The 26,762-nt window shown below is 39.1% G+C and overlaps 1 pseudogene; it reads left to right on the top strand.

The window, feature by feature from the left end:
- The first annotated feature begins 328 nt into the window (after positions 1-328).
- The window catches only part of LOC149196745 (beta-galactosidase-like), a 54,399-nt pseudogene continuing 27,965 nt past the window's right edge, over positions 329-26,762 (top strand).

Here is a 26,762-nt window from a genome sequence, read left to right as displayed (position 1 = left end):
TACGTCCATGATTTTCATTTCCTTTTGAGCAGAAGGGCGTGCTTCCTCAGCTACTTGTGCCGCATTCGCTCTAATTACACCCACAGCTCTCGATTTCACCTCCGTCCGAACTAATTTATTGGCATTCAAAACCCTACAGATCCTAGGGCCTGAATATCGGAAGCAAATGCTTTCTGGTTTGGCAAAGATGGATATCTTGGGTTTTTGCACAGAGGATGAAGCCGTGGTTATTTGGGAATGAGAATTTAGGATCGAAGATGCCACTAGAGTTGCAGAGAGCGTCGCAGTGGCCATTTTTAGAAAGAAATGAGCTGAAATCCTCACAGCAATGGAGGTTCGTTGAGATTGCAGTAAGGGCCACTGCTCCAAGCCATGTATATGGATTAGGAAACTACTGGTTTTGGATTTGTTTAATCATTCGCTAGCATGGAAAATGTGCAATTCTTCACCCACTTCCCATGAGCCACACCCACAGTAAATATGACCGGGAGCTTGATAATGTTGCTACTATACGAGCTTATGCAAAAACGGTTCTTTGGAAGCAGACTTACACGGTCCATCTCATGGATATGTACTTACATGGCATCTGTAAGGCGATAAAAGATCTAAAAATAGGTGCAAGGTGGGCTTTGGATGGAAAATTTGAAGAATCTATACATTAGGATTATGAATCTGTTGAAGCCCCGAAAATCGGGTCGACAACAAGGGGGATACCCACCCGGTCCAGACCTTGGTTGGCAGCTCCTTATCCGTTTGGTATAGCGGGTCCGCCTGGGGATAATGGGACCAGTTTTCCAATCTAAGGGTGTTTGTGTGTGTGTGCAGAGTTGGATGTTGCTGATCTAAGAATACTTAAAGCTAATCTAATTCAAACTTTTAAACTAAATCTATGCTATTGTAATCTAATGAAAAACAACATATCTAATCTATGCTAACCCGGGGTGTATTTCTTCTATTATGTGATCTAAAGAGATTTCAAACAATAACTGGTAATAAAGATCATTCAGCTATCATAAGAATGGAAATCAATTTAAGATGAACCACTTTGCATAAAAAGTTAGGCAAAACAGTTGTGAACAACATATCGCATAATAAGTTATTCATATATCAGACATAAATAAATGGCTCCACCATACAAAAGTGCCAAATGGTAACTCACACATTCATGCAATAACATATAAACAACTAAAAACTATATATCACTTTAAGAATATAAGCAGAAATGGTCAAGAGATAAAAGTACCATTTATGACTGATCCTACTCATAAGCTTCAAGCAACAATGGTTTATCTCTCCTTGCTCTAACATCTACTAAGAGTACAGAAGTGCAACATCAGTAGCAGATATCAAATGCAAAAATTAATAAACCTTGATCCATCCATTCATCAAAACCCCCTCCGAGGGTGCAAAAGTGCATGTTCTGAGGACACGTTTTTGACAAATTTATGGACCCTTCTCCAAATGCATGAGAAGGGTTTAAATACTGCTAACTAAATAACTTAATTACATAAATTTAGGATACGCTTTAAATGACCGCCCTTCTTCTAAAGAAAAATTATTTCTAAAACTGAATCTAATTCCTAACTATTTCTGCATTTGCTCCTTAAATGTTGCAAGCATTCAACATTCGCCTGGGAAGAGTCGGCTGGTTGCCTTCTGCTTTTGTTTGAGTTACGCAAACAGAATGGCAAGCACTGGCACCACTTTTTAGTACACTAGAAGATATTTTTGAGAATTATCTTCTGGTTGGGCGAATTTACTGCGTATATACTTGGCAACAGCCCAAATTTCTCTCAAACTGCTTCTGCTTTTGCTATTTCGGTTTCCGGACTTGCGAATGACTAAGAAAGTTAGGTACTTTGCTTTCTGAACAATTTTCTTAGCGATGCACGATTAGCGCTAGGTGCTAATCGCGCATCGAAAACTGCATATGTTCTTTATTCCGGGCTTTTCTGGTGTGTTTTCCTTCTTTAGCACCTTTTTCCTTTACCGGGTGGAAGTTTCAGGATTTTTGGTAACTCTGGAATCTGTGGTTCTGTTGCATGCGGCATCCGTTTATGAAGGCATCTCTTCTCTGTTCTCCGAACATTGACACTTTCCCCTTTTCCTTAGATGTTTCCTGCTCATTGCTTCATATTGTTTCCTGTTTTTCATTCCTGCAATTCACGCAAAGGAAAAGAATAATGATAATAAATAATGATATGAAAGCTCTAACCTCTATGAATGTAGAAAATCATGACACCCATCGTGAACTGACTCTTCGAAAAACACAAAACCGTCCTTCATTAACACTTTTGCATATGTTCATTAATTTCTTTTAAGGCGCGCGCCTAATTTTGGTTTATAGACAGCTTTTCTTGAATGTTGAGCCGAGGAAATTTGCGATGGGCGATAGCAGCATCGCGTCATCGCATTACCTAGATGTGTCATCACAAATATTTTTAGATCGAATTATCGCAGATCGCAGATATCGCAAGATCGCAGCATCGCGGATCACATGAGTCATTAAATCATTGTGTGCTGCTTATGCGATATTGCGATATGCGACATCGCATATCGGCCGTCGGAGATTTCTTAAGATCTTCATTTAAGAGCGCTTCTTAATGCATGCAATGCGATGGATTTCGCGTCGCTTTTTCCGCAGTTTTTTATTATGCTTGTAAAGAAATGTTTATCTTCTTCGCGAGATGCGACATATTTTTAAGGAGTATAATAGAAAAAGTTTTATAAAACGTTTTTTGAATTTTTTATTAAGGGTCCCCCTTTGCTTAGTGTTATTTCTAATACTAAACAAAGAGGGGGGTTGTTGGTGGCCACAACAATGACGATTCACTTGGAAGAACCAGTTATCTCTGCTTTTCTATTGATTTTTTTTTAAACTTTCAAAACAGAAAAATTTTCATAAATCTAAGCTTTGTTATGGACAGATAGAGTACATTATGCCTTATCCTATCAATGATATTTTGTTTCAACCTCTTTCTATTCTAATTGTTTGCTTCCTCAGGCTTGTTCTTGTACTTATATCAGTCACTACTTGGTCTTTTTAAAGATAAAATAAAGTCTTCTCTGTATGCTGGCTTTAAAATATGCTCATTTGTCGTAGGTAGAGCCTCTGCTGCCAGCAGGCGTCCATAGCCTCGACAGGGTTACCTGTTACCTAGCAATGATCCTTTATCCTGCTTAAGGCTATCTACAACCTTCGAAGAAAAATCCACATCGACACTTTTTCCTTTTTTATTCTCAAAGAACAATGTCTTGGTTTGGTAGCCAAAATTATGACACAGTCATTCACTTGATTTACACTTTTGCTGAACAAGCTGGCTCGTGATGAGACCCCTTGTATTTTGATTGCAACAATCTTGAGTCGTTGCCCTGTTTTGGTGGACAGTATTGGCAAAGTCAGCAAGTTATAATATTTGTGATCATGATAAGCCGGCTCGTGATGAGACCTCTTATTCTTTGAGATATAGTGTTTCTCGGATTGTTCCTCTGAATGGTGCAATTTTCTTTAGTGGGGAGGAAGTCATTTTTTTTCCTTAAGAAAGCTCTGGACGACAATAAAAGAGTTTGAAAACAACAGTCTTACAGAGAAGCCTTATTTTGCTATTGATACCTTTCATTGTGCTGGTATAAAACAATTCCTTCGCTAAAGGTTGCTTTCATCAAATTTTTGAAGTTGAAACTAGTATCATATCTAGGCTAAAGTTGTTACTGTATCTGTCAATAATAAAAATCAGATTTTCAAAAAACATTTTCTACTTATACAAGCGAAAGCTCAAAATCTGAAAGAGAATTGGTGTCTTTTCCGCGAATACCTGTAATAACCACTTACAACTGGTTTTATTATGAAAAAGAAAAGAAAAACTATTCTACAAAATAGAAGAATAATCTTCTATGGAAAATATATTTTAAGGATTTGTCCATTAACAGGCAAAGAATCCCTTCTACCTGCTAAATCCTGCAACACAAACGTTGATGTACCTATAACTTCAACAATCTGAAAAGGACCAAGCCACATCTTTTGAAATTTCGTATGTTTGCCCTTTTCTTCATGAGCCTTATCCCATTTCAAAACTAAATCTCCCATCTGAAAAAATTTTCTGGTCATTATGCTTGAATCAAAAGAGGATTTTATTAGCGCTTGGCGATGAGCATGGGTTTTCTTAGCTTGTTCTCGTTGTTCTTCTGATTTAATTATTTCCATTTGTCTTATATGTATGGAGGAAGTAGATACTTCATTGATGTATTGTAATAAAGACAAAGAGGGGATGACTAAGTGAGTTGGAAGAACCACTTCTTTCCCATAAACTAAATTAAAGGGAGAAGTGCCGATTGAAGCTTTTTTCATTATTCTATCTGCCCATAAAGCATTTACCAAAGCTTTGTGCCAATTCTTTTGCTTCTGGTCAACTGTTCTTTTAATAATCCTTATTAGGTTTTTATTTGTTGACTCAGCTAACCCATTACCTTGCAGATAGTAGTTGGCCGAATATTTCAGTTTGAACCCTATTTTAAGTGCAAACTCAGTCATTGCATTTCCAGAAAAGTATGATGCATTATCAAACATTAAAGCTGTTGGCAATCCAAACCTAGTGATTATAAATTGATCTATGAATTCAATAATATTTTCAGAATTAGCTGTCTTGAGAGGAACTACTTCTACCCATTTAGTAAAATAATCTGTTGCCGTGAGGATGTATCTATGCTGCTTAGAAGAGTGAGGAACGATCTCACCTATTAGGTCCAAGCCCTACTGACTGAATGGTTGCTCGATGTTTACCGGCTGTAGTGGCAGGGACGGCTTCTTTTGTCTTCTAGCAGTTGTTTGGAAGACTTGACATTTCCTTACCTTTAACAGCGTAGGCCAGTAATATCCTGCACATAAGATCTTATGTGCAGTAGCATCTTCAGCATAGTCTCTGCCTGCTGGTCCGTCGTGGAGTTCCTGCAAAACTTTTTCAGCTTCAGTTTTCTCAAGACATCTAAGAAGAACAGAATCATAATTCTTTCTAAAAAGAACATCATTTATGAGCTGATATTGTTTAGCTTTCAATCTCAGAAATCATCGATGCTCCGGCCAACATTTTGCAGAAGCCTTGACCTCTTACAATGTTTGCTGGCTTGATCTCAAGGTCGTATTCCTGTAAAGCAGTGATCCAATTTGCTCTTTTCTCACCCACATCCTTCTGTACTAGAAGATTTCTTACCGCTGGAAACGGTACTATGATCTTAGTATGGGTTTTAAGTAAGAAAGGTCTGAAATATTTGACCGCTTTGAAAACAACATATGCCTGTTTCTCCACGTCTGAATAGTTGAGTTCAGCACCTTGTAAATTCGAGCTAAAAAATGCGATTGGAGCTTCCGCTTTTTCTTGATTTGCTTGAGTTAGAATCGCAGCATATGATTTCTCTGAGGCAAATGTGTATAAGATAAAAGATTCTGAAAAATTCGGGGTTGCTAAAGATGGAGCATTAATGATAGCTTGTTTGATTAGGTTGAATGCTTCATGTTCATCTTGACCCCATTTAAAATTTGAATTCTTTTTAATCATGGTTTGCAAAGGAGACACAATTCGTGAAAAATCTGGGACAAATCTCTTTACAAAATTGATTTGACCAAGGAAAGATTGCATGGCTTTTTTATTATGAGGTAGGGATATTTCAGAAATTTCTTTGATTCTGTCAGGCCCGATGTGAATACCAGATTTTGACACTATGAATCCTAGAAGTTTCCCTTCACTTAGTGCGAAAAAATATTTCTTTGGGTTAAGTGAAATCCCATACCTTAAACATCGTTGAAAGATCTGTTTTAAGTCTCTGAGATGGTCGCTTCGCTTCTTGGAGTACACTGTTATATCATCCAAATAAATTACTACGGATTTATTGAATAAACCCTTGAATGCGATGTCCATGGCTCTCTGAAATGTAGCACCGGCATTGATCAAACCAAATGGCATCTTCCGATATGCGTATGTGCCCCATTTAGTTCTGAATGTGGTTTTCAACTGACCATCGGGATGTACCAGCACTTGATTATATCCTGAAAATCCATCCAAGAAAGACATTAGTTCTGAGCCTGCTACTGCCTGTAATATCTGCTCCATAGGTGGGAGAGGAAAATTGTCTTTTTGACAGGCTTTGTTGAGATTCCGAAAATCAATGCAGATTCTAATATCTCCGTTTTTATTTCTAACGGGTACCATATTGGAGACCCATTTGGAATGTCTGACGGGGAAAATTATTCTAGCTTTTAATAACTTATTTAGCTCGGTTTTTATCTGATTTTCTAAATTGGGGTGGATCTTTCTCAGTTTCTGTTGGACAGGTTTTTCGTTGTCAATCATAGGAATAGTGTGCTGAATGATAGAAGTGTCGTACATCTTCAGATCATCGTAATTCCAGGAAAAGACATTTTTATATTGTCTCAAAAGACGAATATACGCTAGTTTTTCTTCAGGGGCTAAGCCAATGCCTACATTAATGTTTTCTGGTTTATCATCGATTCCTAGGTTTACTAATTCGTAGTTCAGAGTTGAACTGTAGAGCTTTGAATTGGCAGACCTTTTAAACCGATTTTTCAAATCGTATAAGTCTTCTAACTTAACCACCGATTTAGGTATAGCATTATTAGTGCCATTTTGTTGTATTTGTCGATCGTGATGGTCTTCGTTAATTATCTGATTGGAGTAGGATCCTTCGGAAGTGAGAAAATTTACAATATCAGTATCGTCATTGAATACTCTCCAATTTGTAATGTTGTCAAGGATGGATGGTCTAAAGATTAATTCTATTAAGAATCTATCTGGATTAAACTATTCAGAGGGAATAAGCCTAGAGGCTACATTAGCCAATGTTGGAAATAATACTGAGAGGGGGGGTGAATCAGTATTATCTAGTTCTTTTAACAAATCTTCCTTATTTACACTTTGAATTATTTTTGCATATCAGTACCATAAAATAATAGCATGAACAAGAAAAACAGATAGTCACACCAAAGAACACCAGATATAAGGTGGAAACCCAATGTGGGTGAAAACCACCTGCTGCAATATGTCTCTATCTTCTTTCAAATTAGAAACTCCTTTTACAATGATTTTGTACTGGTGCAGTCCTTTACCAGTACACAGGCTGCAACCTGCAGAGAGCTACAACTCTCTCTCATTTTCTAGTCTCTCCTGGAAGGGAGCTACAACCCCCTACTTCTTTTCTTACAAAGAACACTTTTCATAAATTTTCAAACTGGATCCATAAACATCAAATGATCATCAAGTACATGTAAATTACACAGTCAACTGCAGTAACCAGATCAACAATAACAGAACTAAACCTAGAACACCTTATCAACAGAAATATTCAGTCAACAGAAGATCTTAAGACAGATACGCAGTTTTTCTTTCTCTGGCCTGCGTCGCTACGCACTTCACCTTCTGCTTCCCTGCGTATACCCGCAAAGAGCCTTCTGCTGCACCGTGTGCCCACGCACTACTTCTTCAATCGCGCTGCATACTTTTATAGTAGGTATGCACCCAAAGACACTATCACGCCGCGTACTGTTACTGTAGCCGCGCACTCATAGACACTATCGCACCACGCACCTTTACTGTGCGTACACACCTGAACCTCTGTCGGACTGCGTACCCACGCAGTTATCCTTCTTTTGCTCTGCATACCCACGCAGCACCCCTTCTTCTGCTCAGCGTACCCATGCAGCTCTCCTGTTTCTCCTCTGCGTACCCGCGCACTTGCACCGTTAATCACCTACGTACTTCTGATTAGGGCCGAATTGGCAGTTCACTAGTGTGCCACAGTTAGTCAGATGCCCAGATCTGATCATGCGCTCGAGATATCACCCTTCACAGATTCTCTTTCAACTTCACTTTCATATAGATCAAGCTTTTAAAACAACAACCCAATATTTCAAATCTTAAGATATTCAATTTTCAAAAGATACATAGCCAAGTGATCTCCTTTGCTTTATATAGGCAAGCTCCTCCTAAAATCATGGATCAATACCATAGATAACCAATACAAGGGGCCCAAAAACATGGGGCTCAATAATAATAATAATATAAATCAATACCACGGGCCAAAACCATAGAATCAAGAGCGGCGGGCTAAATACCACGGACCAAACATAGGAAACCCCACGTGAACGCGCTTCTCTGCCTTGAAGTAAGTGAAACTGGGGGTACGCACCCTCTGAACGGGTGACCTGCGTGGGTGGCCACAGTTCCTTCACGGTGTACCTGCGTGTACGCATCTTCTAAACTATTCTCCTGCGTACTTCTTAATTTTCAACATTTTGAGATCCTGATCAGAGCATTGCCACTTGAGGGTGTTGCCATCAAGTACAACATCTGTAACATAGAGCCATACCAGAATCATAATGCCAACAATCTCCCCCTTTGGACTTGATGGCAACCTCAAAATCTTCAGCTTCATTCTCCCCCTTTGACATCAAGGGCAAAGGGTTATGCTCCCCCTAAGAACATGCTCCCCCTGAATATGAACCAGATCTGCAAAGAAGAACCATAATCCACCACAACACCATAAATGACCATGAAAGAGATAGAGACATATTGCAGCTATAATCAGACCAACATCCATGATCTCCTTCTGTACATCCTCCATAATGCCAACAATGCATTATATGCTCCCCCTAAACCTGTGCCATTCAATCTTCAACCAATCCGCAACCCAGCACATGTACGCATATACCCCAGATGAACCTTGCATACAACCATCAATCAGAAGAGTTTCAACAATAAGATGATGCATCAACAACCCCCAGCTTTTGCCTGAGGTATTCAAAAGTCTCCCTGGGCAATGGTTTGGTGAGTATATCAGCAACTTGTTCCTTAGAAGGAACATACTCCAACTTGACCTTCTGTTCAAGCACTTGTTCTCAGAGAAAATGATATTTGATTGGTATGTGCTTGGTCTTTGAATGCATGACTGGGTTCTTTGAAATGCTGATTGCACTTGTGTTATCACATAAGATGGAGATAGGTGGTGTACAAGTGATTTGAAAGTCCTGCAAGGTCTGCATCATCCAAAGGAGTTGAGTGCAGCAAGATGCAGCAGCAACATATTCTGCTTCAGCTGTAGACAAGGCAATCGAACTGTGTTTCTTGCTGAACCAAGATACCAATCTGGAGCCCATAAAGAATGCACCACCACTTGTGCTCTTCTTGTCATCCATGCTTCCTGCCCAATCTGCATCTGTATAAGCATGAAGTGTGAGATCTGCGTCTCTAGGATACCATAAGCCATAATTTTGAGTCCCTTGAAGATATTTGAAAATTCTCTTCACTGCCTGAAGATGAGTCTCCTTCGGATTTGCCTGAAATCTTCCAACTATTCCAACTGCATGCATGATGTCCAGTCGGGTACCTGTCAGATAAAGTAAACTTCCAATCATAGATCTGTAGGTTGGTTGATGCACTGCTGCAGATTCATCGTTTGCACTGAGGCTACATCCTGTGACCATGGGTGTACATACTGGTTTTGCATCTTCCATGCCATATTTCTTCAAAATCTGTTTGAGATACTTGGTTTGAGACAAAAAGATCCCTCCTTCCTTTTGTTGGATTTGCAAACCAAGAAAATATGTCAGTTCTCCCAGCAAGGACATTTCGAATTCTTCCTGCATCACGAAGGCAAAGCTTTGACTCATAGCTTCTTCATTACTGCCAAAGATAATGTCATCTACATATACAACAAGTATTAGCAATTTGTCATTTTCAACTTTTATATAAAGATTGCTATCTGCTGATCCTTTTGAAAAACCTTGTTGATGAAGATATTTGTCCAAACGATAGTACCAAGCCCTTGGAGCTTGTTTGAGACCATAGAGAGCCTTTTTCAATCTGCATACAAGATTTGGATCATTTCCAAGAATGAACCCATCTGGCTGCTCAATGAATACTTCTTCTTCCAAGTCTCCATTCAGAAAGGTTGATTTCACGTCCATTTGAAATACTTTGAAGTTTTGAAAGCTTGAGAGAGCAAGGAACATTCGGATGGCCTCAAGTCTTGCAACAGGAGCAAAGGTTTCTTCAAAATCTATTCCTTCTTGCTACGCATACCTTTTACAAACAAGTCTGGCCTTGTTTCTAATTACTTCTCCATTTTCATTCAATTTATTTTTGAAGACCCATTTTGTCCCTATAACATTCTTATCTTTTGGTCTAGGAACCAACTCCCAAGTGTTATTCTTTTCGATCTGCTCAAGTTCTTCATCCATTGCTTTGACCCAACATTCATCTTTGCATGCCTCTTTCACATTTTTTGGTTCAGTGGAAGAGAGTAATGCCAAATAGCTTGAAGCTTCTGCAATTGTTCTTCTTGTTTGTACACTTGCTTCTTTCTGCCCCACAATCTGAGATTCTGGATGATTCTTCTGAACATATCTGGATGGAGTCTTCTCTTCTATTCTTGTCTGCTCCTCTGGTTCTTCTTGAGGTTCTTCTTCTTCATCATTCTGTCTTTGAGGGTAGCCTTCATCTTCTTCGATGTCTTCATGATGTACTTGCTTAGGAATGTATCCTTTCTCATCAACCACTACATCAATGCTGTCAACAATTCTGCCAAGTCTTTTATTGTAGCACTTGTATGCTTTGCTATGTGGAGAATAACCAAGAAGAATGCCTTCATCTGCTCTAGGTTCAAGTTTTCCAAGTTGCTCATCAGTATTCTTAATATAAAATTTGCTCCCAAAGATTTTGAAGTGATTTACCGAAGGAGTCTCACCACACCAGAGCTCATGAGGGGTTTGAGTGTTGTTCACCCGGACATTTGTTTTATTGAGAATAACAACCGCAGCATGTGCAGCTTCACCCTAGAAAGTTGCGGGAGTTCCCGACTCATCAAGCATAGCACGAGCCATTCGTTGGACTGTTCTGTTCATTCTTTCCACAACTCCATTTTGCTGAGGAGTTCTAGCTGTAGAGAATTCTCTTCTTATCCCATGTTCTTCACAGAAATCGAAAAATTCATTTGAGGTAAACTCCCCACCTCTGTCGGATCTGAGGCACTTAATTTTGTGTCCTGATTCATTTTCAACCAAGGCTTTGAAGGATTTGAATTTTTCGAATGCTTCATCTTTGTGCTTCATAAGTCCTAACCAGACAAACCTGGAGAAATCGTCAATGAATAATATCAAGTATTCTTCTCCTCGAGGTGTCCTTTTCCTGAATGGACCACATGTATCTGTATGTACTAGCTCAAGAGGCATGCTAGCTGATCCTTCCTTCTTTGGAAAGTTAGTTCTGGTTTGCTTTCCAAACTGACATGATTTGCATATGGTGTTGTCTGGAATTTTGATATCTGGAAGATCGCGAACTGCCTAATATTTGCATGCTTTCCTTATTTGTGAAAAGCTTAGATGCCCCAACCTCCGATGCCATAACCAGTGCTCATCATCCTTGCTCAGATAACATTGTTGTTGTCCTTCTTCAAATATGTATAGATTATTTGGAGTTCTTTTACCTTTGATCACTGTTTTACCTGTATCAAGATGACGAACAAGACATCCATTTGATCTAAATATCACCTCGGTTCTTTGATCACACATCTGGCTGACACTTAGAAGATTATGTTTCAATCCATCAACATACAAAACATTTCCAGCTTTAACCTTTTCTTTTAACTGAGCAGTGCCTTTTCCTTTTATAGTTGCAGGAGTATCATTTCCAAAAGAAACTTTCTTTCCTTTTTCTAGAGCAGAGTATGATTCAAGTTTTTCTTTATCACCTGTCATATGCTTCGAACATCCACTGTCAATGTACCATAGATTTTCCTGTCCCTCTGCATAGAATGCTATCCCACATCTTTCTGTTTGTGGTTCCTTTATTCTCCATGTTTTGGTGCTTGAGGCTTGTTCCTTTGTCTGCTGAAACCTGCTTATGCATTCAGAATCTTCATGACCAAAGTTATTGCAAATAGAACATTCAACTTCATTTTCAAGAACCGAAAAGTTTTTATAGGTCCTTTTTGTAATCCCGGTCATACTTCTTTGTTTTTGAGCTTCTCTAGTCATGATCGTTTTATATGCAACGCATTGAGCTGCTTTGTGACCAAAGTTATGGCAAGAAAAGCATTGTCCATTGAAGAAATTTCTGCGGTTATCAAATCTTCTGGCCAAACGATTGTAATTTCTATTGTCATTCATTCTTGAAACAAATTGAGTGGATTTTACCTGTGGTGGGTTGTAGCTTTTGTTCATCCTTATAAACGGATTGCCCCTAATTTGCCTGATAGTCTTTGTTTGTAATTGGTCCCTGTTTTACCTAGTGATCTCCATTGTTCTTTTGCTCATTCCTTTTTGCTGCATCAAGATAACTTTTTGAGGTGGATGCTTGAGAAGTTTCTCCATTATAGCCCAGACCTGTCTTGTTTAGAGGAGAACGCTGTACATTGATGATCTCATCCAGAGTTTCAGATCCTTTGACAAACTTAAGATTAATAGCCTTTGTTTTCTCAATTTCTTTTCTAAGACCAACAATTTCTCCTTCTAACTTTTCACGATATTTTTGCTTTTCATCAATTTGAAGTTGTAGAGTATCAATGATCCTATTCTTTTCTTCTATACATATCTTGAGTCTAGAAATTTCTTCACAAAAGCTATCCACATCTATAGCATCCATGTAATCATCATCTTCAAATGCCATTAAAAGTTTATAGTCATTGCCTCGTTCATCTTCATCACTATTTGATAGACCATCACTATCTTCATGCGTATAGTAGCTTTTCTTATTTGCAATCTGTTTCTTGTTCCATCTAGCAGGTTCCTTTTCTTTATCCTTATAGGGACATTTCGCAGCATAATGACCTACTCTTCCACAAGCAAAGCATTTAAAAGGTAACTTACCTCTGAACCTTCCAGAACCCCTTTGAAGATTTCTGACAAAATTTGATTCTTCTTCTTCTTCTTCTGGCATGTGACTTGCTTCATAATAGTCTCCTTTGCCTGAAGCCTTGAAAGCAGCTTCTCTTCTGTCTGAAGGGCCCCCCTTTCTCATTTCATAAGCAGTTAGAATTCCGTGTAGCTGAGACATAGTAAGAATTCGTAGATTTTCCTTTTCTTCTATTGCAGACACTTTAGATTCAAACTTGGGGGATAATGATCTTAGAACTTTTTCAACCACAATAGCCTCTTTTATTTCTTCACCCAAGTTTTTCAGGCAATTCACAATCTCATCTACCCGAAGAAAATAGTTAGCCACACTTTCATCATTATACATTCTGAGATTCTCATACTGAATCCTGAGGGTTTGAAGTTTAGCACGTTTTACCTGTTCATCTCCTTCATAGCTCAAGACAATCTTGTCCCATATTTCCTTAGCGGATTTATATTGCATAACCTTTACGAATTCTGTTTGAGATAAGCATCCTAATAGAGTATTGATTGCTTTAGCATTTGTTTCATATTTCTTTTTCTCAGCCGAATCTATAGGAGTAGCTGAAGGAAAAGTGTAGCCTGTATCTATGATATCCCAAACTTCTATACCAAGAGATTGAAGATAGGCGGTAACTCTTACCTTCCAATAATTGAAGTTTGTCCCATCAAAGATTGGTGGCCTGATTGATGCTTCCCTCTCATAGTTGCTCATGATGAATGATCTTCCTTCAAGCGATCAAGCTTCTCTGAAGGACCTGCTCTGATACCAATTGTTGGAAATAATACTGAGAGGGGGGGTGAATCAGTATTATCTAGTTCTTTTAAGAAATCTTCCTTATTTACACTTTGAATTATTTTTGCATATCAGTACCATAAAATAATAGCATGAACAAGAAAAATAAATAGTCACACCAAAGAACACCAGATATAAGGTGGAAACCTAATGTGGGTGAAAACTACCTGCTGCAATATGTCTCTATCTTCTTTCAAATTAGAAACTCCTTTTACAATGATTTTGTACTGGTGCAGTCCTTTACCAGTACACAGGCTGCAATCTGCAGAGAGCTACAACTCTCTCTCGTTTTCCAGTCTCTCATGGAAGGGAGCTACAACCCCCTACTTCTTTTCTTACAAGGACCACTTTTCATAAATTTTCAAACTGGATCCATAAACATCAAATGATCATCAAGTACATGTAAATTACACAGTCAACTGCAGTAACCATATCAACAATAACAGAACTAAACCCAGAACACCTTATCAACAGAAATATTCAGTCAACAGAAGATCTTAAGACAGATACGCATTTTTTCTTTCTCTGGCCTGCGTCGCTACGCACTTCACCTTCTGCTTCCCTGCGTATACCCACAGAGAGCCTTCTGCTGCACCGCATGCCCACGCACTGCTTCTTCAATCGCGTTGCGTACTGTTACAGTAGGTACGCACCCAGAGACACTATCACTCCACGTACTGTTACTGTAGTCGCGCACTCATAGACACTATCGCACCGCGTACCTTTACTGTGCGTACGCACCTGAACCTCTGTCACGCTGCGTACCCACGCAGTTATCCTTCTTCTGCTCTGTGTACCCACGCAGTGCCCCTTCTTCTGCTCAGCGTACCCACGCAACTCTCCTGTTTCTCCTCTGCGTACCCGCGCGCTTGCACCGTTAATCACCTGCGTACTTCTGATTAGGGCCGAATTGGCAGTTCACTAATGTGCCACAGTTAGTCAGATGCCCAGATCTAATCATGCGCTCGAGAGATCACCCTTCACAGATTCGCTTTCAACTTCACTTTCATATAGATCAAGCTTTTAAAACAACAACCCAATATTTCAGATCTTAAGATATTCAATTTTCAAAAGATACATAGCCAAGTGATCTCCTTTGCTTTATATAGGCAAGCTCCTCCTAAAATCATGGATCAATACCATAGATAACCAATACAAGGGGCCCAAAAACATGGGGCTCAATAATAATAATAATATAAATCAATACCACGGGCCAAAACCATAGAATCAAGAGCGGCGGGCTAAATACCACGGGCCAAACATAGGAAACCCCACGTGAACGCGCTTCTCTGCCTTGAAGTAAGTGAAACTGGGGGTATGCACCCTCTGAACGGGTGACCTGCGTGGGTGGCCGCAGTTCCTTCACGGTGTACCTGCGTGTACGCATCTTCTGAACTATTCTCCTGCGTACTTCTTAATTTTCAACATTTTGAGATCCTGATCAGAGCATTGCCACTTGAGGGTGTTGCCATCAAGTACAACATCTGTAACATAGAGCCATACCAGAATCATAATGCCAACAGCCAAAAGGTTTGCACTTGCATTTTGGAGTCTTGGGATTGAAGAAATATTGAATGCTATGAAATGCTCAGTCAGATCTTGTACTAGAGATTGATAGTGTTTTAAATGACTTGATAGGCAATGAATATTGTTACGTACCTGTTTGACGACAATCTTAGAGTCTCCGAAGACTTGAAGATACTTGACGTCCAACCCAATTGCTTTGTATAGGCCTTGCACCAAGGCCTCATATTCTGTTGTATTGTTTGTGCAATCGAATTCGAGTCTGCACGTAAGCATGGTCTTATTTCCTTCTGGACTAATCAGAACACATCCTGCTCCTGCTCCTTCGTTAGATTTAGAGCCATCAAAATATAATTTCCAAAACAAAAGAAGTATTTACAGGTTTATCTACAAAATTAACACACTTTGAATTATCAGTTTGGGAAAAAATTTCGACTTGGGACAAAACTGAATTTTCTAAGTAAGGTGATGTATGAGCATTGAAATTGCCGAGAAAAGAATCTACCGAGTAATTGCCTATGATACTGTTGTTATACGCTACTGCTTCATTTTCTCCCTCCAATTCCATTACTATGTACTTCTGGTGTAACTCTCTTTCAACCTTTATTTGATTCGGTTTACCATTGTAGGGTAACCACATGCGTGACCAGTCGATTGAAAAGTATCCATGGAGTTTCTTGGACCAATCCCTGCTAAGAATCAAGCCATAGAATTCTGGGATATCAGCCACTAGAATGTCAATAACCTGACATACCTTTGGGTTGGATGACAATCTTATGGTTACTTGATTAAGTTCACCAATCACTTCGACTTGAGATCGATCAAGCTGAACTATGCGCACTGCGGATTTTTGTGGTTGAACATTTAACTTGGCACATATTGATCTGGGTAAAATATTCGTTGAAGCACCAGAATCTACCAAACAATTGTGCACATTTTTATTGAAAATTTCATAAGTGAGAAGGAAAGTGGGAGTGTGAGACCTTGATCTTCCTCCAATCAAGGCGATGTCATTTGGATCAATCTTATTGATCGTGTTGGTTGGAGGTCTTCCCATGTTGTGGGAAGCTACAACTGTAGGCAAAGATGTAATAGGCATGGCATGTAATTCTTTCATCATTATCTTCTGTTGATGTTTCAATTTGCTCAATTCGTAAAGGGTAATATTAGCTCTAGTCTTCTTCATGTCGTCAATAATATTGTATTCCATTTCATCCGACACTATTAGTGTTTTTGATGGAGTTGTTTGATCTGATTGGACCGGGCTAGGTTGAGTCGCTTTAGTGGTCATTTTTTTTGTTGTGACTTTATCTTTTATTGCAGAGCTTGTGCTCTTCTGCTTAGGGGTAGTTTGGGGAGGATCAAGTTGATTTTTGCTTCGTGTGCTAACCGGAAATGCTTCTTGATCTTCTTCTTGTGGGAGGATGAAATCCCACATTCCTTGTAATTCCACAACTTCTTCGTCATCACTCTTCCCTTCGGTGGTACTTTCTTCTTCTTCCTCTTCTTCGGATTCGACATTTGAAATAGCGTTGGGTGGTTTCACATCCATTGAAGGACCTCTTTTAAAAGCTCTGTAGGGCTTTTTTGAAGAAGTTTCTGCTACTTGTTTTTTTATGTCAATCATCTCATTGGACATGGTTTTTAATACTTTTTGCAATCCTTCCAAATTGAAAGGGTCTTTCGTTTGTTTCTTCTTGGAGTCTTCCTTGAAGGTGACTTTTTTAGACTTGCGTTCCTCTATCACAGATCTCTTTTCCAGGGCTATTACGCGTTTCTCTACTGCTATCGCCTCTGTCAAGTTTTCAACTAAGGTTGTTTTATTTGCCCTATCCACGAAGATTGCTAAGTTTGATGGTAAGGCCGTAATATACCATTCACAGCGTACTTCTTCGATGGGTTGGGAAGCAGTGGGAATCTTGTTGAGGATCTTATTGAACCGTAAATTGAAATCTTTGATGGGTTCTCTAGCCTCGGCTTTAAGATTGGATAGGTCATTGATTAACGTTGTCGTTGATCTGTCATCACCAAACTTGGTAAGGAATTGACTTTGGAAAATGTCCCAACTTGTGATAGACCCGGAGGGTAATGAAAAGTACCATGACCCGATTGTTCCTTGCATTGTATAGGGAAAAAGCCGAACAACAGCATCTTCATTAGTAACTCTGTTAAGATTGACAGAAAGCATGAAATTGTTAATGTGTTCTTCAGCTAGCATGCCTGCTTCTGGATTGAATTTGGGTAGCCATTTCTTAGGATGGGTCGGTATTTGACTCAAGGGTGGAGGCATTAAAACTGCCCCAGGATTATTCCATGGAGACTGGGCCATCATTGAGTTGCTAGTGAATGAAAGTGCAGAAGATGATCCCTGTGGCTGGGAAGATGAGGACACTATGATCGTAGATGATTGAAGAGGGGTTTTGGGAGTTCCAGTAAGCGGATGGATGATGGTTTGGGATGAAGATGTGGGTGGCTGACTTTGCGGTGAGGGAGTTGAAATGGACGATGTAGATGAAAGAGTCTCACTGTCAGACTCTTGTGGTGCTTTCCTCGCTCTTTTCCTGGTAGGGAGAGGCAATTCAGTTGGCTGGATGCCAAATTTTTCACTCTTTAATCTGGTCAGGGGATGAGCAGGATTGTACTGCGAAGTCACACTGCTTTGAGATTTATCAGACCTCTGAGTAGAAATGGAAAATCCCTGGAGTTTGTGAATCAGAGTTTGAACTTCAGGGGGTTCAATGGTAGATTGGTCTGAAATATTAGGGTGTGTAGCAGCGGTTAATACTCGAGCGACTTTTGACTCTGAATTTAAACGTACTGGGGAAGTCGGGGGAGTTGATGAGGGCGATTTACTCTCAGAATGGTATTTAGATTTTGATTTAGGTGCCATTCATAGTTCGGGCCCTCCTTCTAGTGCCAAATATGTTGAAGCCCCAAAAATTGGGTCGACAACAAGGGGGATACCCACCCGGTCCGGACCTTGGTTGGCAGCTCCTTATCCATTTGGTATAGCGGGTCCGACTAGGGATAATGGGACCAGTTTCCCAATCTAAGGGTGTGTGTGTGTGTGTGCAAAGTTGGATGTTGCTGATCTAAGAATAATTAAAGCTAATCTAATTCAAACTTTTAAACTAAATCTATGCTATTGTAATCTAATGAAAAACAGCACATCTAATCTATGCTAACCTGGGGTGTATTTCTTCTATTATGCGATCTAAAGAGATTTCAAACAATAACTGGTAATAAAGATCATTCAGCTATCATAAGAATGGAAATCAATTTAAGATGAACCACTTTGCATAAAAAGTTAGGCAAAACAGTTGTGAACAGCATATTGCATAATAAGTTATTCATATATCAGACATAAATAAATGGCTCCACCATACAAAAGTGCCAAATGGTAACTCACACATTCATGCAATAACATATAAACAACTAAAAACTATATATCACTTTAAGAATATAAGCAGAAATGGTCAAGAGATAAAAGTACCATTTATGACTGATCCTACTCATAAGCTTCAAGCAACAATGGTTTATCTCTCCTTGCTCTAACATCTATTAAGAGTACAGAAGTGCAACATCAGTAGCAGATATCAAATGCAAACATTAATAAACCTTGATCCATCCATTCATCAAAACCCCCTCCGAGGGTGCAAAAGTGCATGTTCTGAGGACAAGTTTTTGACAAATTTCTGGACCCTTCTCCAAATGCATGAGAAGGGTTTAAATACTGCTAACTAAATAACTTAATTACATAAATTTAGGATACAGTTTAAATGACCGCCCTTCTTCTAAAGCAAAACTATTTCTAAAAACTGAATCTAATTCCTAACAATTTCTGCATTTGCTCCTTAAATGTTGCGAGCATTCAACGTTCGCCTGGGAAGAGTCGGCTGGTTGCCTTCTGCTTTTGTTTGAGTTACGCAAACAGAATGGCAAGCACTGGCACCACTTTTTAGTACACCAGAAGATATTTTTGAGAATTATCTTCTCGTTGGGCGAATTTACTGCGTATATACTTGGCAACAACCCAAATTTCTCTCAAACTGCTTCTGCTTTTGCTATTTCGGTTTCCGGACTTGCGAATGACTAAGCAAGTTAGGGACTTTGCTTTCTGAACAATTTTCTTAGCGATGCACGATTAGCGCTAGGCGCTAATCGCGCATCGAAAACTTCCTCTGTTCTTTATTCTGGGCTTTTCTGGTGCGTTTTCCTTCTTTAGCACCTTTTTCCTTTACCGGGTAGAAGTTTCAGGATTTTTGGTAACTCTGGAATCTGTTGTTCTGTTGCATGTGGCATCCGTTTATGAAGGCATCTCTTCTCTATTCTCCGAGCATTGACGCTTTCCCCTTTTCCTTAGATGTTTCCTGCTCATTGCTTCATATTGTTTCCTGTTTTTCATTCCTGCAGTTCACGCAAAGGAAAAGAGTAATGATAATAAATACTGATACGAAAGCTCTAACCTCTATGAATGTATAAAATCATGACACCCATCGTGAACTGACTCTTCGAAAAACACAAAACCGTCCTTCATTAACACTTTGGCATATGTTCATTAATTTCTTTTAAGGCGCGCGCCTAATTTTGGTTTATAGACAGCTTTTCTTGAATGTTGAGCCGAGGAAATTTGCGATGGGCGATAGCAGCATCGCGTCATCGCATTACCTAGATGTGTCATCACAAATTTTTTCAGATCGGATTATCGCAGATCGCAGATCGCGTTTATCGCAGATCGCAGATATCGCAAGATCGCAACATCGCGGATCGCATGAGTCATTAAATCATTGTGTGCTGCTTATGCGATATTGTGATATGCGACGTCGCATATCGGCCATCGGAGATTTCTTAAGATCTTCATTTAAGTGCGCTTCTTAATGCATGCGATGCGATGGATTTCACGTCGCTTTTTCCGCAGTTTTTTATTATGCTTGTAAAGAAATGTTTATCTTCTTCGCGCGATGCAACATATTTTTAAGGAGTATAATACAAAAAGTTTTATAAAATGTTTTTTGAATTTTTTATTAAGGGTCCCCCTTTGCTTAGTGTTATTGCTAATACTAAACAAAGAGGGGGGTTGTTGGTGGCCACAACAGAGTCCTTACGAGGGTTACAAGCTCTTTATAATAGAATTTGGGGTTTAGTGGGCTTTAGGTCAAGATTTTGAACTCAAGCTCTGGTACCATGTGTAAGAGACCTACCCTAGGGTCTACTAACAGATCTAATTTCTTCTCAAATTAAATTCAATAAGAGGTGATAGCTTACTTACTTACAAGACTTTTAAACAAATAAAATTTTATCATTTACATTCTAATCAACATAACTTAAGGTGAATATTTCATTCTAATAAAATTTACAAGAGTAATCTATGGAGGAATACCTGTATCGGTGGCTGATGGAGATGCCTTTGTCCTGCTACTCCTACTGAACGCTCCTCTTGACGGACCCAACTGGATTTACCTCCCCTATGTAAGAGACCTACCCTAGGGTCTGCTAACAAATCTAATTTCTACTAAAATTAAATGCAATAAGAGGCGATAGCTTACTTACTTACAAGACTTTTAAACAAATAAAATTTTATCATTTACATTCTAATCAGCATAACTTAAGGTGAATATTTAATTCTAATAAAATTTACAAGACTAATCTATGGAGGAATACATGTACCGATGGCTGATGGAGATGCCTTTGTCGTACTACTCCTGTTGAACACTCCTCTTGATGGACCCAATTGGATTTACCTACCAGCCAACTAGGAAATAATCCCAAGCCCAGGAAACCTCCACAGGTTCCCTAGCCCTTCGAGCCCAAGTCCAATCAAATGTAGCATGTGTGTCCAAGATGAATGATCCAAACCAAGATAACAATATTTCCCTCCTCTCAACAACCCAAGAAACCTCCATGGGTTCCTAAGGTCTCCAAAAACACAACACGTCCTCAAATCAAAACCAACCCCACTTTTATCACTCAGATTTTCCCTTAGGAGTTATCAAAAGAAGGGATACTCCGAGGTAACCACAAACCAATATTTTAAGTACAGAATCTAGCCAATCTGTACTCAGAGAGGGCTCTCTCTTTATGATTTAGCTTTGTTTTATGGGATATTAGGCTAGTTATGAAAGCTTGTAGGGGATTTTGTTTGGGTGGTGGAATTCTGGTAGCAGATGGATAGAACAAGGCCTTCAAGCCATTGGGCTATGGAGTCAAATCGAGTGATGGCTCAACTGGATCAGATCAAATTACCAAAGGGAAAACTCACAGGGCAAGGTAATAAAACAAAAGGAAAATGCCAAGTTCAGATGGATGGATGAAATAGTAATAAACAGGGAGAAAGGGCAATGAAGAATCCTTTAACCGGGTTTAATTTGCAGAATAGAGGGTACTCATTAACAAGGAGCAATTAAGTATTCTTTGTTAAATGGGTCACTGTGATAAACTATGGAAGCAAGGGAGCATTTAAGAATTCCCTAACTATGATAGTCTAGAAGAAAACATTAAGAAAGATAAACCTTTTAAAATAGATTGCAGCAAAGCAACTTCTGAAATATCATTATTTCATTTACCATTCAGATTTCATGAAAACACATGTGATTATTCAATAAACAGAAGAGAAACAATAAAACACAAGAGATATAGAATACTTATTTGATTTATGTTTGAAACAAGTAAGATGTAAACTGCCTTAGCTTTATTCCTTGATCTAGCAAGCCATACAAATGTTGGTACAATAGCACTTCAATTCCAGAAGAAAATGTCTATAGAAATGTTGTAGAATCCACCTCTAATACTTTGAGTAATGAAGTATTTATATGAAATTTACATCAAAATATCTCATAACTAAATGAGATTTATTCTAGGAAAATAAAATATCTATTTACACTAATATAGAGACAGATGGTCTCAATTATAGAAACAGAAAGTGAACTGATTGTTGATGTCCCTATTTTTGTTGAAGGAGCTGGAGGCATGCTCTACGAATCTGCATCTTACTATTGCCTTAGTAACTCTGTGCTGGACATCTGATTTGATCTTTTCAACTGATACCCTTTTACCTGTAACTGATACTTTTTACCAAAATTTATTGTGGTAAATACTTCTATTTATCTCACTTTTTACCATAGTAATTTATAGGATGTCAATCATATTGGTCCACCAATCATCCTTTGATATTCTTGTTCTTATCAACTTCCTGTAAATTTCATCTACTTTTGTATACTTCTCAAAATTGGGTTGTGCTGGGAATAAATGCTTTACTTCATGTTCAACAAAAAAGAGATTTTCTAAACCATCATAAAGCACTTTTCCTGTTGGTAATGCCTTGGTTGAAGATGAACTAGCTTGACTGTGAGCCTGCTGATGTAGTTTGTCAATGTAATCAATCTGAACCATTAGTTTATCATTGATGACTAAAAGATTGGGGAGTCCTTTCATTCTTAAGATGTTAAATTTATTCTTGAACTCATCTATATCTTCCTGCATGCTTTGACATCTACATCCCAGGCCTTGCATAAGATTCCTTTTAGTCAACACTTTCTTTATTTCGAGGATGGTAGCAGTCATATCCTCAATGTCTAGTTGTTCTAACTGTTGCCTACTTTTACTGTTCAGAAAATTGATTAATCTGATAGCTTCCTCAAGTTTCCTGCCCAACTCTTCTTTGGTCTTCTTAATTTCTTCCAGAGCAAGCTTCACTAAATCAATTTTTTCAAAAATAATTTGAATTGATGACCAGCTATCATTGATGGAATCAATGATATTGGTCCATAATATCTTCCTAATGTCTATCAAAGGCTTTTCAAATGTAAAATCCTTCTCCAATGCTTTAATTTGTTGGGCCATGCCTTTGTTTTTCCTGACCTCTTCTGCATAGTTGATCTTTGAATTATCATATTTTTGCTCCAAGGTAGTGAATTTCTCTTTCACTTTCTATAGTTATATTACTTGGAGTTTCAATTCTTCCATTGACTTAATCAAGTCTTTTGTGCTTGGTGTTGATGTTCCTACCTATGATGTACCTGTCGCTTCCATTGATGCTGTGGTTTCCAAAGGAATGTTTGGTGCTAAAACAGTTGCCAATGTGGAAGGGACTATTGTTGAAACTACTGGCACTGCAGTTTGAGGCTGTGTGGTCGACTCACTCTGCCTGGACTGGACTGCCTTTTCCAATTCCTTCTCTGTTTCCTTCAGCTACTCGTTTAACTTAAGGACCAAGTCCATAAGTTCTTCTTCATTCTTCTTTTCTATAACCTCAGCAGTCTGAGGGTGGATGAGTGGTGGCAACTTCAATTGTTTTCTAAGTGCAGCTATGTCTTCATTCTTTTTCTTAATTAAGCTTTCTGTTGCCTTAACATCTTTTGGGTCATGACCCAATCCAATTACTAACTCTTCTAATAATTTTATTCTGTTATCCTTTGCCTATGAGGGGGCTTTCTCTAGCTACAATTGGGCTATAGTGTTGCTCAATGAATTTTGCAATCTATGAGCCATCATTGTTTCGTTGGTTAGTGTTGAATAGACCATCTCACCCATTTGCTTGTGTAATTCAATCTAATCATTGGGGTGTATGTCTTTAGCCATGAATTGAAAATCAGTTTTAAGATAGTCAGCCAAGGACTTTAGCTGCAACAATGTGGGCTTCAAGAAACTCATTTGCATTTTACCCTCTTTGATGTAAAAAACTGACATCAGTCTAGTCTGGTTTGTAGGGGCTATCTTTAAGTATTGAGCATAGGCTTGGTCCTTCAGCTGCTCATTCTTTTCCTTGATCTCTTTAAACTTACCCTTTATATCTATGATCTTTTCAGAAGAAGATCTGAAAGATGAAACTTCTATGTTGGGTTGTCTTTCTAGCTCTTGCCTCTGTGAACTTGAGGGTGTCCCACCTGTTGGGAAAGTCTGTAGGCTATCTGTCCCTTCCTTTGTCAAGCTCTCAGTAGTTTCTCTAATGAATTCCTCCTCTAAATAAGGGTTCAAACTTTGCCTTTTAGCAAAGGATTGATCTGTGGGTCTGCTAGAAGGGGTAGCTACTTCCCTTTCTCTTTTCAAGTTTCTTTCCTTGTTTAGAGGAGTCTCTAGCACTGGAGGATTTTCCATGTAGGTTTGAGCTAGTAGTGGCTATGGTGGAGTCAATTACACAGATATTTCAGGCTGCTCTGATTTCTCTGGTTGTTCTGATGTAGATGGACTTGTTTCCTGAGTTTGCCTCAATGAAGGCTCTGCTATGGGAGCACTGGATTCTTGGGCTAGTCGTTGGGGAGACTCTGCATGCACTTGTACAAAGGAATCTAGGTCAAGTCCCTTCTCCAAATCATTCATCACATTTTCAACTTCCACCTCATCACTATCTAGTTATTTTAATGTTCCTTCCCTCCATTCATCTAAATTGGCATATTGTTCTATCTTTGGATTTCTGCGATGGAAGTAAGGAGCAAGTTTATGCTTTTGTCTCCTATCAGAAATAAATCCATGAGGATCATATGCCCAAGCAAAGCTCTTCTTTAAACGCATCTTTGTCTCTATGATATGTTCTGCTTCTTGCCCTGCTTTTCTATTGTTGCACACAAATGGGTGTAAGTGGTCTTTCATCCTTAGCTGGGATTCCTTCTTTGCTTTCATGAAATGGATTTCATCAGAGTTGATTATTTGCTTGTAGTACTCCAGGGAAAATAATCTCATGGGGACATACTTGGGAAATTTGTAGGGGGGCAGTTCACACCCATAGACTCTGATTTCAATATGATTCTGGTATAAGTACCAGTCACCTATCCTATACTTCCTTGACAACTGAAGGATTCTCTTGATATCATCATTGATTCTGGGGGGGAATTTCCTGTCAGCATGGTAGTTATAGGATGGACAAATTGATCAATGAAATCTATATATGAATAGGGAGAAGAGGATAAATGGTGAAAAATAGAGGTCGAGAAGATGACTGACCTAGGGTTACCTTTTGTATCAAGCTTCTGTACAAAGAGGGGGAACTTGTCAATTTGATAGTAAAGGAAGAGGTGATATATGACTGTGGAATACTTGAACACTCTCTTATTTTCTATCCTCGTGAATTGGTCATGGATTTTTTCATCTATGAATGTAGCATAGTCATATTTAACAGCAGGAGGCTGACCAGGGGTGAAGATACTCATGATGACTAGGGCCAATTCATCAAAAAACTCACTAGTATTGAAACCCATAATGGCAACAATCATATTAACAATATTTTGGCCTATATCAGTGAAGAAACATGTTAGATAGGGAGGGGGATCTTTGGGCAGATGTTTCTTATGCATGAAAGTTTGGAAAATACGGCTGAGTTCGGAACTGGACATTTTGGTGGATCTTTCTAGTAATTCCCCAAGGGAAATGGGGGTGAGGTTCCGGCCAGGCTGAAGCTATAACATTTCATTAATTGAACCAGCAGTGATTGTAAATAGGACTGACTGGTCAGGGGACGTTATGGCTCTGATGTTAGAGTTTTAATTGACATTGGTGGATAATGTCCGGGAAAATGTGCACATAAGGGAGGAAGTACCTTAGGAGATTTGATTCCCAAAATCCTATGATATCAGTATTGTTCAAGTAATCATCCCGGCTTCGACAATATAATTTCAGGGGGTTTTCAACATGTTCAAGGTCTTTTATTTGGAAGTATTTATTTGCTAAGGGAAGATAGTCCAAATCTCTTGGAGGAGTTTGTGATTGGAGGTACATTGAGGGCCACGGGGGTTCCCATCCTATTTCTTGTGTTTTCAAGATCCCTGGTTCTTTTGTTTTCAAGGAAAAAACAGGCTTTTGCAATGAATTTGTTTAAAATAGGGGTGCTTGGGATGTTTTGAACTAAGCTTAGCCACTAGACTATACTGAAATTTAGAGTTTTAAAGCAATTTTCAGAGGGATTTCAGTAAATAACAGGGTTTCTGGGAGAAAATATGGTAGATACCTGTTTCTGGGCAATTGACAATGATCTTCACGTTTGCAGGATGCACACTAAGGGCTGGAGCGGCTTTGAAGGGCAGCGTGCAAGGTGGTTGAAAGTTTGGGGATGAACTTTGTTTATTCGAACGTGCTGCGTGTATGCATGGAACTATTGTATAAAAAAGGACGAAGATTTCATTTGTTTTTTATGCAAAGTCATTTCTTTTGCGGGTTCAGCGACGAGGACAGGTGGCGTGAAGTCAATGATGTGACGTTTTGTCATTTGTGGGAGGCGGTAAGTGGGTTTCATCACACCGCTTATGGGAGGCTGGCGGTATTGAGGGAGGGCCGCGCGATTCCACTAGTCAGTTGACACGTAGCATCGACGCTTTTAGGAAAACAACTCATTTCGCACGTATAACATCTGACCAAAAGGCCTGCGCGATATGAGCGATGGTCATTGGATCTGAGAGATCTGATTGGACGGTCATCGGGGCACGTGATGTGATGGGGTTTAACGGAGGGGGCCCGACGTTTAATTAAGGACTTTAATTACATCAGGGACGATGTGATTGGTCGAAAGTTGTTAATTAATTGTGAGGATTAATTAATCCTTTATTTAGTTTGGCGGGG

The sequence above is a fragment of the Pinus tabuliformis genome, chromosome 2_2 (genome assembly GCF_031772625.1).
Source record: "Pinus tabuliformis cultivar Carrire ecotype Pingquan chromosome 2_2, CPIR1, whole genome shotgun sequence".
NCBI classification, from domain to species: Eukaryota; Viridiplantae; Streptophyta; class Pinopsida; order Pinales; family Pinaceae; genus Pinus; species Pinus tabuliformis.
Note: the sequence above shows the minus strand (reverse complement) of the source record. Positions and strands in the feature narration are given on the sequence as shown.